Here is a 14,143-nt window from a genome sequence, read left to right as displayed (position 1 = left end):
TGACTAATAATATCATGTATAGGAAATCATTATACATACAGGGCGCCAAGCATATTTATTGCCTCCAGCCTCACAAGCAAAATTAAAAACCAGTCTAAAAAAAGACCAACAGTGTCCCAGACTTCTTGCATTTACTATTACAAAAAATCTGGTGTGAACATCACACGACTTTCCTTATCCTATTAAATGATGCTTATTTGAGTGTTCTTTTACCTTACTTTTTACAATATTTCTAACCCTTTAGTCGGTATAGCTGAAAACCGCCAAAAAACGGTCAAAATACCGCCAACCGCAGCACCTATCTCGACCAAACGTTTTATGTTGCATTCTTGTCACATTTGTGAACTACATACCAAATTTCAAGTCTCTAGCTGATACCGTTCCTGAGATATTGTTGAATTACACCGAAAACCGCCAAAAAGCGGTCAAAATACCGCCGAGCGTTGCACCGACCTTGACCAAAAGTTTCGTGTCGCATCCTTGTACAGACAGACACACGGATCAATGGCTGAAACTTTGGATATAGGCTCTAGGGACCTCAAAACGTGTTTTGGCACTAAAAACTGACCATCGAAAAATTGACCCGATTACATTACTTTCCTTCCTATAGGATAAGGAAAATAAAAATGAGGGTGCCTTTTTTGTAAATAACATTCGCATAAAAAGCTATAGTTTTGAGGACTTTTTCCAATTGGCAAGTGTAAAACCGTCCCTGAAGAGTATAAAATATTATATTTCAAAACAAGAGATTTACCGTCCTATTCTCTATATTGAATAAACAATCTGCTCAACCCATAACCGTCACCAGGTAGCCTTCTGTTTGACTGTATATTTTCTCTTTGATTTTCTCTGTGTATTCTCATCTTTCGAAGGACTCTATTCAATATTTTCCCAGAAAAGTTCCCCCACATGAACTTTTTTCTCCCTCGATATTTACAGCCTTAAGATCCCTACGTAACATGAGTAAACCATACGTATATAAAAAAAAGGACCAACTTACAGACTTACAAAATGTCACTGTTTCTCGAAATACTTGTGAGCTTTCTTAGATGATGCTAATAGCGACAGCGGAAATCCTGAAAACAGAGGAAAAATTAAACCGAAATTAAAGTCACAGCCAAAAATTCTGGGAGCCCTAGGGGGACTGTCAAAATTCGAAGTTGGCTTAAATGTTATTGTAGTACTATGTGTATCTATTTATTTTTATTTGCCCGGGATTACGTCATTGGTATATATCCGTAAGTCTAGAAGGACCCTATAGCAAATATCCTAGGAATCAGCTAGCTAGTTAGAACCAAGTTAAGCCTAGGTACATAGAGAGCTGGCAAGTGACTATAATATTATCTCCTATGTGCTGTTATCAGGAGCTTTGCCACGGGCAATAACACCTGCCATGTCCCAACTCACAGACCTGCCCCCTTTTCCTTTACAACATGTCCTTCATTTCATCATCTTTTTTTTACATAGGAACCTAGTTAACAAATTGTACTATGAACATTGAAGAATTATGTTGAAAATAATAATATATATATATAAAAAATAGATAAGTCGACTTGGTGTTTGGTGTTCTGTCTTAGATAACTGAAACCTACATATTAAAATGTGGTAGATACCTATTTCTTTTTCAGCACCTTGAATAATTTACCTACTCATTAATTCTGTGAATATACAAACACAGAGTAGGTAATACCTATAACGTAGGATGTAGATGTCAAATGAAAACAGTATCCAGTCCGTCAAAGTACAAAAATTCAAATCTCAATCAGAGAGATTGACAAAGTGAACACAAAAGTGTAAAAAACTAAGCTGTGTTCCAAAAAATGACAAAATACATACAAAATTGAAATTTCAAATCAGTTGTAAATGTTAGAAAATATATAGTCTTCATTATTCTTGAAAGAAGGAAAAAACCTGTAATGTAATAAATTAAAATACAATAGGTAGAAGAAAAAAACACAAAGACCGGGAGCAAATAATAATGTGATAAACTGTCAATTGTTTAATGAAATAATAAGAGATTATAAAGTGGCTACTAAGTGACTTGGTAAAAAAAAAAAAAAGACTGTGAGATTATAGCACCACACTTTCTAACCGAATTGAGTTGGTAGAGATGTTCAAGTTGAACTAAAAATAAATAATTAATTAGGTGCTGACAAATTGTGTATAAATTATATCCGAGGTACATATTTCATTTGTTTCCTCCGTAAGTCAGATAATTATTGAGAATCTTTTTAAGCTTCTTTGTTGGAATATCTGGGGAGTCTTTAACTTGAACCATATCCAAAATATAAACTCTTGAACAATTCCAAAGATCAGGATGAGAAGGCGAAAAAGCTTGTCAGGTATTTTCTTTTCCTTTTACGAAGCCATCGTATTCTTTGGAAATTAAAATAGAAGAATGAGAAGGCGAAAAAGCTTGTCAGGTATTTTCTTTTCCTTTTACGAAGCCATCGTATTCTTTGGAAATTAAAATAGAAGAAAAAAAACTTATGCTAAATAATTGACGTCCTTGTTTTCCACAAATTTCTCCTCTCTTCGCCACATTAGAAAATTGAGAGAGTAAAGCAAAGAGTAGATACTTGAAATTGTTATAGGTTTTAGATAAATGCTCAAGCATTACTAACTTGTTCAACTGTCTCCATTTCAGAACAATGTGTTCATTAGATTTATTGTTTGTTTTTTTATAGGGAACGTTTCTACATTATGTAACATATTTTTTGCATTGATTATCCAATAAAGGTAGTCAAATAGTTGTGAGCTAAAAATCCAGGAAAAATCTCATCCGGATTACTTTTACCGTTAATTGGTCCCAAAACTTTGTTAATAACAGAGATGCTACAAGAAAGACAATACTAGAAAGGGTCAAACACCCAAGTTCCTCTTTTTTCCAAAAGCGAAATGCCTTGATTTATTTTATTTGATCCCTTTTATCACAGAGATTGTCTTCTATGGCACTATCTGTCAATTTGATCAAGATTAAGGGATTATCTGTCAATACATTTGTTGAATAGAATTGTGAAAACATATACATTCTCAAAGGTGTGAATAAAGTAGCAACAACCAATGAAGTTTACAAAGAATAGCGTTAACAAAGATAAATACATCTTTATCCAAGATAGTCTTAAATCTTAGCCGAACCCTTTGTTCATATTTAGGATCTGTTAGATATTGTTCTAGTGGAGATGCCAAAATTACATAATTTGTTTTCCGTCCGTAACTCTTCGGCCGAGATCAACTATTTCTAGCAAAAGTGAGAGTAACCCGTATAGGTTTTCCTTCCACATTCAAGCAAATAGATAAATATGTAATGAGGAACATCAGAATACAAAATTCTATTCTGCCATTCATATATGAAATGTACAAATTCTAAAAAGTAGACAATGTATTCGCTCCACTAAGAGTAACAGGTGTTAGGTATGAAGAAGATTCTATGAAAGAAGTCAGTAATAATAAGAAATGACAGAATAATAATAGCGCTAGACACAGACAGAAGCGGACTTGGAAACAATTTGTAATACGGAACTGAAAATCAGACTTCTTGTTCTTTGTAATTATTATACAAAGCGTTCGTTCCTTGGGTTTTTATACTATCAGAAACATTTTCCATGCAGCGGCTTCCTGTCTTGGGAACGAAGTAAAATGAGATTTGATTTGACGTCAGATCTTATAACGTTATTATAACTGAGAGATCAACACATTCCATCTTGGTTGAACCATTTTTGCTTTTGCCGTTTGCTATTTTGGCCAATAATTATGCTCTTTTCCAATCCATAAACCACGATTTTTTAATTGTTGTTGGAGGCAATATAAATCTCACTCTTCACTACAAATTATTCCAGATTTTTTGCCTTCTCAGAATTGCCTCGTCCTCTCCCTGATGCTTCACGAGCAGAATTTTCATTACTATTCCTCCGCGAAGTCTGTAGGCAAACTACCAAGCGTAAGAATACAATGTATTGAAAAATTAGTCATTGTAAAGATACGTACATCAGAATGGAAACAATGAAGTCTTCGCTGTGAAGTTGAGAACAATGTATTGAAAAATTAGTCATTGTAAAGATACGTACATCAGAATGGAAACAATGAAGTCTTCGCTGTGAAGTTGAGATTTTTTTTTCTTTTTTTAATCAATAAAACTTGGAAATAATTTATTCGTTTTCTAAGTATTTGTTGCTAGGTAGAGGTTGTGTGTTTCTCACAGGGGCCCTGGGACAAGGGAGCCAGGATATGTTCCTATAGCATATTAGAGAGGATTGCATGACTGTATGTCACGCCATCATTGAGTTCACTGCCGTGTCCATTCTGTTAACTATTGTTAAAAAAAAAAAAAAAAAAAAAAAACAATAAAAAAAAGTTTTCAAAATATCCGGAACCGCAAAGCACATACTTCGGTGTATGTGTGTGCGTTTCATTATTCATTATTTTAACGTTTGGTTCCCGTAAAATGGAAAATTCCTTGGACATATGCTTGATCCACCGATGCGATGGTAATCGAACTTATTACTTCTCATACTACATATCATCTGAAAGAATAAGGTTGTTTATCACATATGCTTGATCCACCGATGCGATGGTAATCGAACTTATTACTTCTCATACTACATATCATCTGAAAGAATAAGGTTGTTTATCGGGATTATAGATTTTAACCAAGGTGACACTAAACTTTTCCCCTTTTATGGAACAGTATGGACCATTGCCTAATGCGGGCTTTGAAATTAGAAAAAGTTGTGCCTTTACTTCAACAATTTATCAATACAGGTAGTCCCATTAATCATCAATTGGAAAGGTTAATGTTCAAAAGCCATTTCGTATATACCACCTCAGGTGAGAAACATAAAAAGAGGAATATCTCTTGATGCATATTTTAGAGCAGTTCAGTCAAATATTTAAGTATTCGGATGGACTTGAAGCCATGAACTCTAGCTTATTGTGAGAGAACCACTGACCACCAACTTCACCAATGTGTATTCTCAGTGGTGCCAACAGATAATAATCTGGTCTTAAGGCATTAAACAGGATCAAGCATTAAATCGCATCCTCTCTATTCATTACTGCAATATATCTACTACTACCTGCCAATACAATACTCGTACTTCTACTGTTAGCTAATACAATGCTTTACGACAAGAATGTTCAAAGTATTTTTCACAGAAGTCACTCCAGTAAACTGCTGGGAGTACTATAAAAGTTTATAGTGAAGTATTTAGTTTTACTACTTTTTAAACAACAGAAGTAATTAAAATATTGTAAGCTGCACGGTAAGTTTACACCAGAAGAACATGTGAGGATCATGTAAATAAATGAATTCTGAGTTTAGAAATGTAAGCTTTGGTTTGGCTGATGAATCCGCTTCAAAAGATCAGAGGTGCAAATCTAATCACATTGATTTGACTCAATTAAGTTTTGGGTCCTCAAGTTGTTATGTCCGAGCTGCATTTTGGCAATCTTCAAGTATTCCTCCATAGAGGATTTACTAATCCAGAACAGTTTCACCCAGTACATATCCTAGTGTACCATAGCCCATTGCCCATAGCAATAAGGAAATGGTCTATTTTTTTTTATTTTTTTATTTATTTTTTTTTTTCTTTCACCTCATCAACATGTCACATCATCATGAGAACAAGTTTTTCCGTAATCAACAACATCCACAAGAGCATTATCAACAACGTTGAAGCGAGCACAGAAAAATCTTACACATTGTCCAGACTCTCACGTTATTATAGTGTCCATGTTGTTGTTATTGTTGTTGCTGTTTTCCCCCCTCGCCATCTTGAGTGAAATGAAAACCTATCGAGAGGATAATTGACAACGACACGGTGTAGAAGGCAATGAAACGCTCGGATTCCTCTATCTATTCATTTGTCACACTCTGGGCTAACGAATCAAATCAATAAACCTCAAGGAAAGATAAGAAAAAACGCTCGGATTCCTCTATCTATTCATTTGTCACACTCTGGGCTAACGAATCAAATCAATAAACCTCAAGGAAAGATAAGAAAAAATATATGGAAGCATGTGAGCTGGAAAATTTGAATTAAAAACATTTAAAATAATCCAACTCGAAGGTATTGGTATCGAGACTGGCGAGAAAGGAAATTCTTTTCTTGTAATTATTAGGAAATTCTTTTCCATTGATCTTTGTATATCCGAGTCTGAGTGAATTCGTGTTCCATTGTTACTTGTTACGCCCGAGTTTTTCACAATTCATTAGGTTCAAAGATTTTCATTGGACTACCACCTATAGATGAAAAAAATTCGGAGTTTATAATCTGAGAGTCTGAGTGTCATGGGACACCTCCCAGCTCCCAGTCTATAGAGATAAAATCTGACTCTTGTTTCACAGCGAGGGGGACATTCGAGATCAAACCAACCAATGAACCAATCACACCTCAGGTAAAACAAAGATACATAAACACAATCAATACAGATATAGTCGGGATTATACTGTAGCATATTATAGGCAATATTCAAATCACCTATGGTTTCTTCTGGGTTTCCAAGTGATTTATCAGATTTCAATATCTGTGTGTGTAGTAGTAATAGTTGTAGTAGGTAACGAATGAATAGATGAAATATTATCACTTGGCTACCTGAATAAAGCAATGTTACACATTATACATTTGTTATAAAACATATTGTATTGTGTTGTAGGTAATAATTATGTAACAGATGAAATATAGGTGACTCACACAATGACACAAGACAGAATAAATCTTTGAATGAAAAACATCAGGAGACTTGCAGAAGAGTAGTATTGGAATAGTGAAACTGTTTACAATCGAAGAACAATTTATGTCTAGCAGATCAAAGTAGTGCGTCGCTCAAAACGCTTTCGCGCCCAAATAGTATTTTGTACTAGAAAGTTATTTTCAAGCTTTTTACTAGTTATCAATCAACTATCCCAATTCTACAGCATGTATTATTTGAACTGAAAGCCCGGAAGCCCAAGATGTAGTCTCTCCAGAATTAAAATTTCAACATGATGTCTACACTTGTAAGAATGATTCAATTCAAGACAGAATATTCATTCAAGCTCGAGAACACCCCGGAATATAAACTGTTCTTATCCCACATGTAACATCATCAAGTGCTTTTGTGAAAATTTCCTAATGTATCCCGCATCTCCAGTCTCTCGCAAGTGAAAAACTGAAACACAATTGTCCTCAACTTCCCAAAACGGAAAGAACATACAAAATACAACAACAGAAGAAAAAAAAAAGAGCTACATGATCTGGAAAATAAGAATTCAAACCTACTTGAAATAGGAAAATATAAAAGAATACATTTTCCGCTCACACACAATACTCACTTTATAAAAGAAAAACTTTAAACAAAAGCTCTCGACAAGAGAATATTAGAGAATGAAAATAACTCTTCAATGTGGATGAATGAATTCCGCTTTTCACATCAATGTACTTGTAACTTGGAGAACTGTAGGTACCTTGTAGCCCCAGCTCAGTCGGGAAGGGGATACCTTGTAGCAAGTACATTATAAAAGAGGGTGGGGGTTGACTTGTAGTAAGTACAGTGGAGAGGAGGGAGTAAACAATACAAAAGACCAACCAGTAAACTCATCTTAGAATACAGAACAAATTGTCAACTTTAAAATGTTCACGATTTTAACACTTGCTTTTTAAAAATCTTTAATATTTCGATTCAATCCTTCAGAAGAACTCATCTCAAAATTCCTCAAAAGAGAAATAGATAATAATAAGACGAAAATCTTGTTTATATGCAATTCCAACACAGGATCATGTTCTCTTTCAAGACTTTAATTTAGGCACGTTCTCGAGTGACATTTGAATATTTTAATTTTTGAGGAATATATTTAATCGGTTATGTATTAGCATTTTACCCAGCATCTCAGTCTTCTGATTATTGATAAAGATCCAAAATATTCCTTATCAAACCTACTTGTGTATTTTTCATAGCCATCTCTAGATATTTGTGAATGTTCATGAAAAAGAAGAAGAGAAAGAAGAAGAAGAAGAAGAAGAAGAAGAAGAAGAAGAAGAAGACAGGAAACGCTCCACTAAGAGTAACAGGTGTTAGGTATGAAGAAGATTCTATGAAAGAAGTCAGTAATAATAAGAAATGACAGAATAATAATAGCGCTAGACACAGACAGAAGCGGACTTGGAAACAATTTGTAATACGGAACTGAAAATCAGACTTCTTGTTCTTTGTAATTATTATACAAAGCGTTCGTTCCTTGGGTTTTTATACTATCAGAAACATTTTCCATGCAGCGGCTTCCTGTCTTGGGAACGAAGTAAAATGAGATTTGATTTGACGTCAGATCTTATAACGTTATTATAACTGAGAGATCAACACATTCCATCTTGGTTGAACCATTTTTGCTTTTGCCGTTTGCTATTTTGGCCAATAATTATGCTCTTTTCCAATCCATAAACCACGATTTTTTAATTGTTGTTGGAGGCAATATAAATCTCACTCTTCACTACAAATTATTCCAGATTTTTTGCCTTCTCAGAATTGCCTCGTCCTCTCCCTGATGCTTCACGAGCAGAATTTTCATTACTATTCCTCCGCGAAGTCTGTAGGCAAACTACCAAGCGTAAGAATTGCTTCGTAGAATGTTTACTTATATCTTAGTATATCTATTTTGTTCGTACAGAAATATAGCTATGTGCGTGTAAAAAACGACCTTGAAAGTTATCTCTTGAGAAATAGCATCTTAAATATGATGAATAATATGTGCTGATGATAGTAATTTGTAATGAGTGTTTTATATTATTATTGTTGCCTCTGTTTTTTACAACATAAAAACTTTACTTATGCATACGAAGAAAACCCACCACCAAAGTGGCGTAAGAATTGCTTCGTAGAATGTTTACTTATATCTTAGTATATCTATTTTGTTCGTACAGAAATATAGCTATGTGCGTGTAAAAAACGACCTTGAAAGTTATCTCTTGAGAAATAGCATCTTAAATATGATGAATAATATGTGCTGATGATAGTAATTTGTAATGAGTGTTTTATATTATTATTGATGCCTCTGTTTTTTACAACATAAAAACTTTACTTATGCATACGAAGAAAACCCACCACCAAAGTATGTCTCAAATCACCAACCACCTAACAAATCACATATTATGTACCTGAAGTCTCCTTTGAAATAGTAATAGTGAAACCACTAGTATGCCTCGGTGGGGTACTGGTCAAGGCTCCCGCCTGGTGAACAGGAGGGCACGGGTTCGCAGTCAAATTGTTGAAATGCATCTGCATATAATATAATTACATTGTCACACAATATGTGAAATATGCACCTGTGAACTGACACACATTCGACATTAGAACAGATTTATGCATTCTTTGTTGGTTTATGAAACTGAAATCTGAAAAATATGTACGAGATGACCTCACTGGAACACACATTTCACTTCCATGTTTTGGACATCTGATTAAACACCACTCGTATAGATGTTATTAATGAGGTAGTGTGTTTGAATTTGAATTGAATGTACATGTATGACATTACGCGTAGAATCTAGCTTGCATAAACAGGTTCGTAAATTCCATATTTATGTTCGCATCAAAACATACAGAACAGTTTAGCCTCATAAAATAGACAACTGTGATATTGAAATTTAGACAAAGCTCTCTCTTTAAAGAGCGGTCAAAAAGTGCAAAATTCAGTCAAAATACAGCTAACCGTTCCTACGATGTTAATGAAAAAGTAAAAATTATTCCAACTCATTTATTCAGCTTGCATAAACAGGTTCGTAAATTCCATATTTATGTTCGCATCAAAACATACAGAACAGTTTAGCCTCATAAAATAGACAACTGTGTTATTGAAATTTAAACAAAGCTCTCTCTTTAAAGAGCGGTCAAAAAGTGCAAAATTCAGTCAAAATACAGCTAACCGTTCTACGATGTTAATGAAAAAGTAAAAATTATTCCAACTCATTTATTACAAGTTGTTTCCTATAACTAGTCAACAGATTTTCTCAACTCAAGCATGCAATGAAGGTGTAGCACCTTCAAGTTATGAGATCTGTTAATTAGATTTGGATTCGTTTTGGGTGTTAACGGGGAACGGGGAGAAATACTATAATTTGATGTTCGTTTTTTTCCCTCCTTAGATAAAAACATACATTGATAAAATTCATTTTTCTTGAACCTCTGAGAGCTTAATACGATTGATTACAAGAGTTTTATTGAATCGTGGAATTTTGATTGATGATATTTTTGATAGCGTTTTTTGGGAGAATTACCTATTTGGATGTATGCTTGGGATACAGTTTCTTTGGCAGTAGCAGTTTTGCAAAGGATAATGGCAAAAAGTTTTTGCTGATAGGGACTGAGAATAGATGGAAGAAAAGCAAAAGAAAAAAAATACCATGAATTAATAATGCAGCAAAAAAAATGAATTACCTATTTGGATGTATGCTTGGGATACAGTTTCTTTGGCAGTAGCAGTTTTGCAAAGGATAATGGCAAAAAGTTTTTGCTGATGGGGACTGAGAATAGATGGAAGAAAAGCAAAAGAAAAAAAAATACCATGAATTAATAATGCAGCAAAAAAAAATTGATATAAATTATCAGAAAAAAAAGTCCTCCTTCAATAAGATTGATTTGTAAACATTCAACAAGTTTCCTAGGACGAAGATAAAAGCTATTTAACAGAGATACAATTCCTATTACTAATGTATTCGACAAGTCAATAACTAAAACCCACAGCAGACAGCAGGGCATGTCGGTAAACCTCGTACCATATAATTAATTGTTTTACAAGAAATTCAAAGTTCATAGAAAACTATAGCCAACTTTTATATAGAACAATAGAAAACATGACAATCAGATGGTGAAGAGAGAAAGAACAAGAAGAAGAACCAAGTTAGCGACAGGAAAATTCTCCTACATGGGAATAATCTGGATATAGTTTTCAAGAAAAGTAATTTACCAATATAATATTCTGACATCTACCACTACCGCATGTAATGGGATGTATATGTTGCATGCCAAATCGTTTTTATAAGAAACTAGATAATCTTGAAGAAACGAGAAATGACTTTTTCACATTTTCAGAATATTTCTTGACCCGAAACGGGTTGTAACTACTTTTCTAGTGAACCGATTTTGACCAAAAACATCTCAAAAGAAAGGTAAAAATAATAGTTTAAACCTATGTTGAGTAAAAATTTTTTATAAGAAACTAGATAATCTTGAAGAAACGAGAAATGACTTTTTCACATTTTCAGAATATTTCTTGACCCGAAACGGGTTGTAATTACTTTTCTAGTGAACCGATTTTGACTAAAAACATCTCAAAAGAAAGGTAAAAATAATAGTTTAAACCTATGTTGAGTAAAAAATTGTCAAATCTATACTCTTTTTTCGGCTCATGCACATGACATATACAACTTTGTTTTTAGGGATGATGGGGTAGAAATAATAATACCCCATCGTCCCTAAAAGTGCCCTCTTGCCCTAGGACTAGTCTGTCCTAGGAAAAACTATTTTATCCTAAAATATGGTTTGACCTGTAACATATACTTGGATTTTTGTAACAGAGAGAAAAAAGTTCAAATTCTTCAACTTGTTGGTATCATTCATGTTGCATAACAAACAGTACAAGGTTATACGATAGACTGATAGACACATGAAGTATCATGACTATACAACTGGATATATCAGCACAAAATTCTACGGATAACCTAGGATATAGCTAAGTCTTCTAGCTTTGGTTGTAGTAACACTAGAAGAAGTTAGATGGAAGCACGAGTTGATTTAAAACAATAAGAGAACTGGAAGGCCAAGTAGAAAACATAAATTAGAACAGAACTAAAGCTCAATAATAAATTATTGGTTACCTATGATGAAGGGAAACCAAATAAATAAATTAAATAAAAAAAAACTCATGGAAATTATTGGAAAATTTGCAATAGCTCTAGAAAACTCTTAAACTTAGAATCTATCTAAAGGCAGTGAAATGCAATGGAGTGATTTTTTTCTCAGTATCCCAAAAAATTATTTTCTTCCTTGTATCCTTACCTCTAGATACTGTGAGGAACAAACCTACCTATGAAAATATGGGAGAACACGTAAATGACGTAAACTGACTACGGGACTCAAGGACGAAGGAAACTTTCCAGTGGAGAAAATTTCCAACATTTTCCATCACCGTTAACACTGGAAATAAGACCTGGTTTGAGTATGGAATCCGCGTGATTAAAATCAACATGAAAAGCAATAGACATAACATACTGCGTTCACTATAATGCTATTAACATGTAAATGCCCACTGCTCTCCTGATCACACTATGATAGATTGATATGTGGACGTGAGATACAATCTGTCCACTTTCCCTATTCATCATATTTATTAAACTATTAACATGAAACTGGGTGTGCAAGTCCAATATCAACATAGAGACCCTTTTCATCTATCCTTGGAGAGTTATTAAAAGTTGACAAGTTAATAAAAGGGTAAGGTAGGAAGAAAGTCATTCTATGTCTACATGTTATGTACTATAGTCAAATTATTATCCTCATAAGAAGGAATGAGGTAAAATCTCAAAGAAGGGAAGATTTATGATCTTCTAAATATAATCCATAACCAGAGAACCATTGAAGATTATTAGCCTTTGCTACCAGAATCGTGGCACCCAAAGGGATCAAGTCACAAGATAGATTCCTCATTCCTTCAATGTAGATATCAATCCTTGGTAAATCTGTACACGCAATGCTGTTAAGAAGTGAAAGGCTCACATACACCTGTACTACACCAGTGTGTATGTGTAGTTTATGTTGACTAGCATCTAGAATGTATCTATGAAAATCAACGGACACGCTGAGAACTCAATAATCTCGAATTTTATGCGAACAATATCGGACCCTATTGTATTAGAGCAAACGGCCAGGGAACCATGTTAACACACTGGCAATCACGGTGAAGAAATTCTGTTTGAATATGCTAGGCTTGTGAGAGATACATAGTGAGTACAATACATACCATGCATGTAACCATGTACGGTATATTCTAGATGTGTGATATGCTGTGATTGTTGGCCATGTCATTTTGATAGGCGCGATCTGTTTCCACAAGTGTTGTGCAATGTCTAGTGTCTTGCAGTTCAGTTTTGAGAGAAATGAGGATAGAATAAGTCAACAGACTTGCACAGGAAGCATTTGACTTCCTGCTGTATTACCCCACCCTGTAAGTGTTACATGAAGAAGCTTAGGATATACATACAGGGTTTCGTTAACACACTGGCAATCACGGTGAAGAAATTCTGTTTGAATATGCTAGGCTTGTGAGAGATACATAGTGAGTACAATACATACCATGTATGTAACCATGTACGGTATATTCTAGCTGTGTGATATGCTGTGATTGTTGGCCATGTCATTTTGATAGGCGCGATCTGTTTCCACAAGTGTTGTGCAATGTCTAGTGACTCTAGTGTCTTGCAGTTCAGTTTTGAGAGAAATGAGGATAGAATAAGTTAACAGACCGGTTTCCTAGCTTCATTTCTCATTGGAAAAAACTCGATTACCCCCAATAGGTACATAGGTCTTTCCTTTCCCTTTTTAACAACCCTAACATAAGCCGATGCACCCTGTAGGTGATGTAATAAGGAATAATAGTGGGATAGCGACCGCCAGATCAAAGCGTGCCCGTTTAGCTATGTGAACGCGCTTAAAGCCCTTTACAAAACAGAAAGAATAATAGAACATTGAATAGAGCTAATTTTTGACCAGTATACTTGGATAAATCCCTTGGATATATTTCTCTCGGAGGCCCTGCATCTATTGTCTTTTCCATCATTGTGAGTGACGAAATTAGATACCTATACAGATAAATATTACCTACGAATCCAAACATCAGAATCAGACACTCACAAATCCGCCTCAATAGACAAATATGAAATCAATGTAGGTGATACGAGAAGAATGGCAATATAAATCATAAGACATGGGCAGAATACATGATAAGAAACAACAAGCACATACATTGTCTAGGACTCTAGGTAGTGGCGAATATACTGCTGAGTGTCTTCTTGTTCTTTAAGAGTTCAATTCTTCTTTAAAAACTAAAATAATTTATCCGGTGAAAAAAAAAAAAAAAAAAAAAAAAAAAAAAAAAAAAAAAAACAAGAAAAACAAA

The 14,143-nt window shown here is 34.3% G+C and overlaps 2 protein-coding genes across 3 annotated transcripts in view; one reads left to right on the top strand and one right to left on the bottom strand.

Moving 5' to 3' along the window:
* The window catches only part of LOC113468954, a 72,456-nt gene that overhangs the window by 23,636 nt on the left and 34,677 nt on the right, over nt 1-14,143 (bottom strand). The window contains exon 2 of one of the 2 annotated variants that reach the window (XM_026826290.1): nt 1,001-1,076. The gene's annotated coding sequence lies outside the window, so the exon portion shown is untranslated. The remainder of the gene's footprint in view (nt 1-1,000; nt 1,077-14,143) is intronic. The other variant, XM_026826295.1, reaches the window with a different exon arrangement.
* LOC103513033 (homeotic protein distal-less) overlaps nt 1-14,143 on the top strand; it is a 65,249-nt gene that overhangs the window by 30,923 nt on the left and 20,183 nt on the right. The window lies entirely within an intron of this gene.

Source organism: Diaphorina citri, unplaced genomic scaffold (genome assembly GCF_000475195.1).
Source record: "Diaphorina citri unplaced genomic scaffold, Diaci psyllid genome assembly version 1.1 scaffold39, whole genome shotgun sequence".
Classification (NCBI taxonomy): Eukaryota; Metazoa; Arthropoda; class Insecta; order Hemiptera; family Psyllidae; genus Diaphorina; species Diaphorina citri.
The sequence above is the reverse complement of the archived record's forward strand: the minus strand, read 5'-3'. Positions and strand labels throughout refer to the sequence as shown.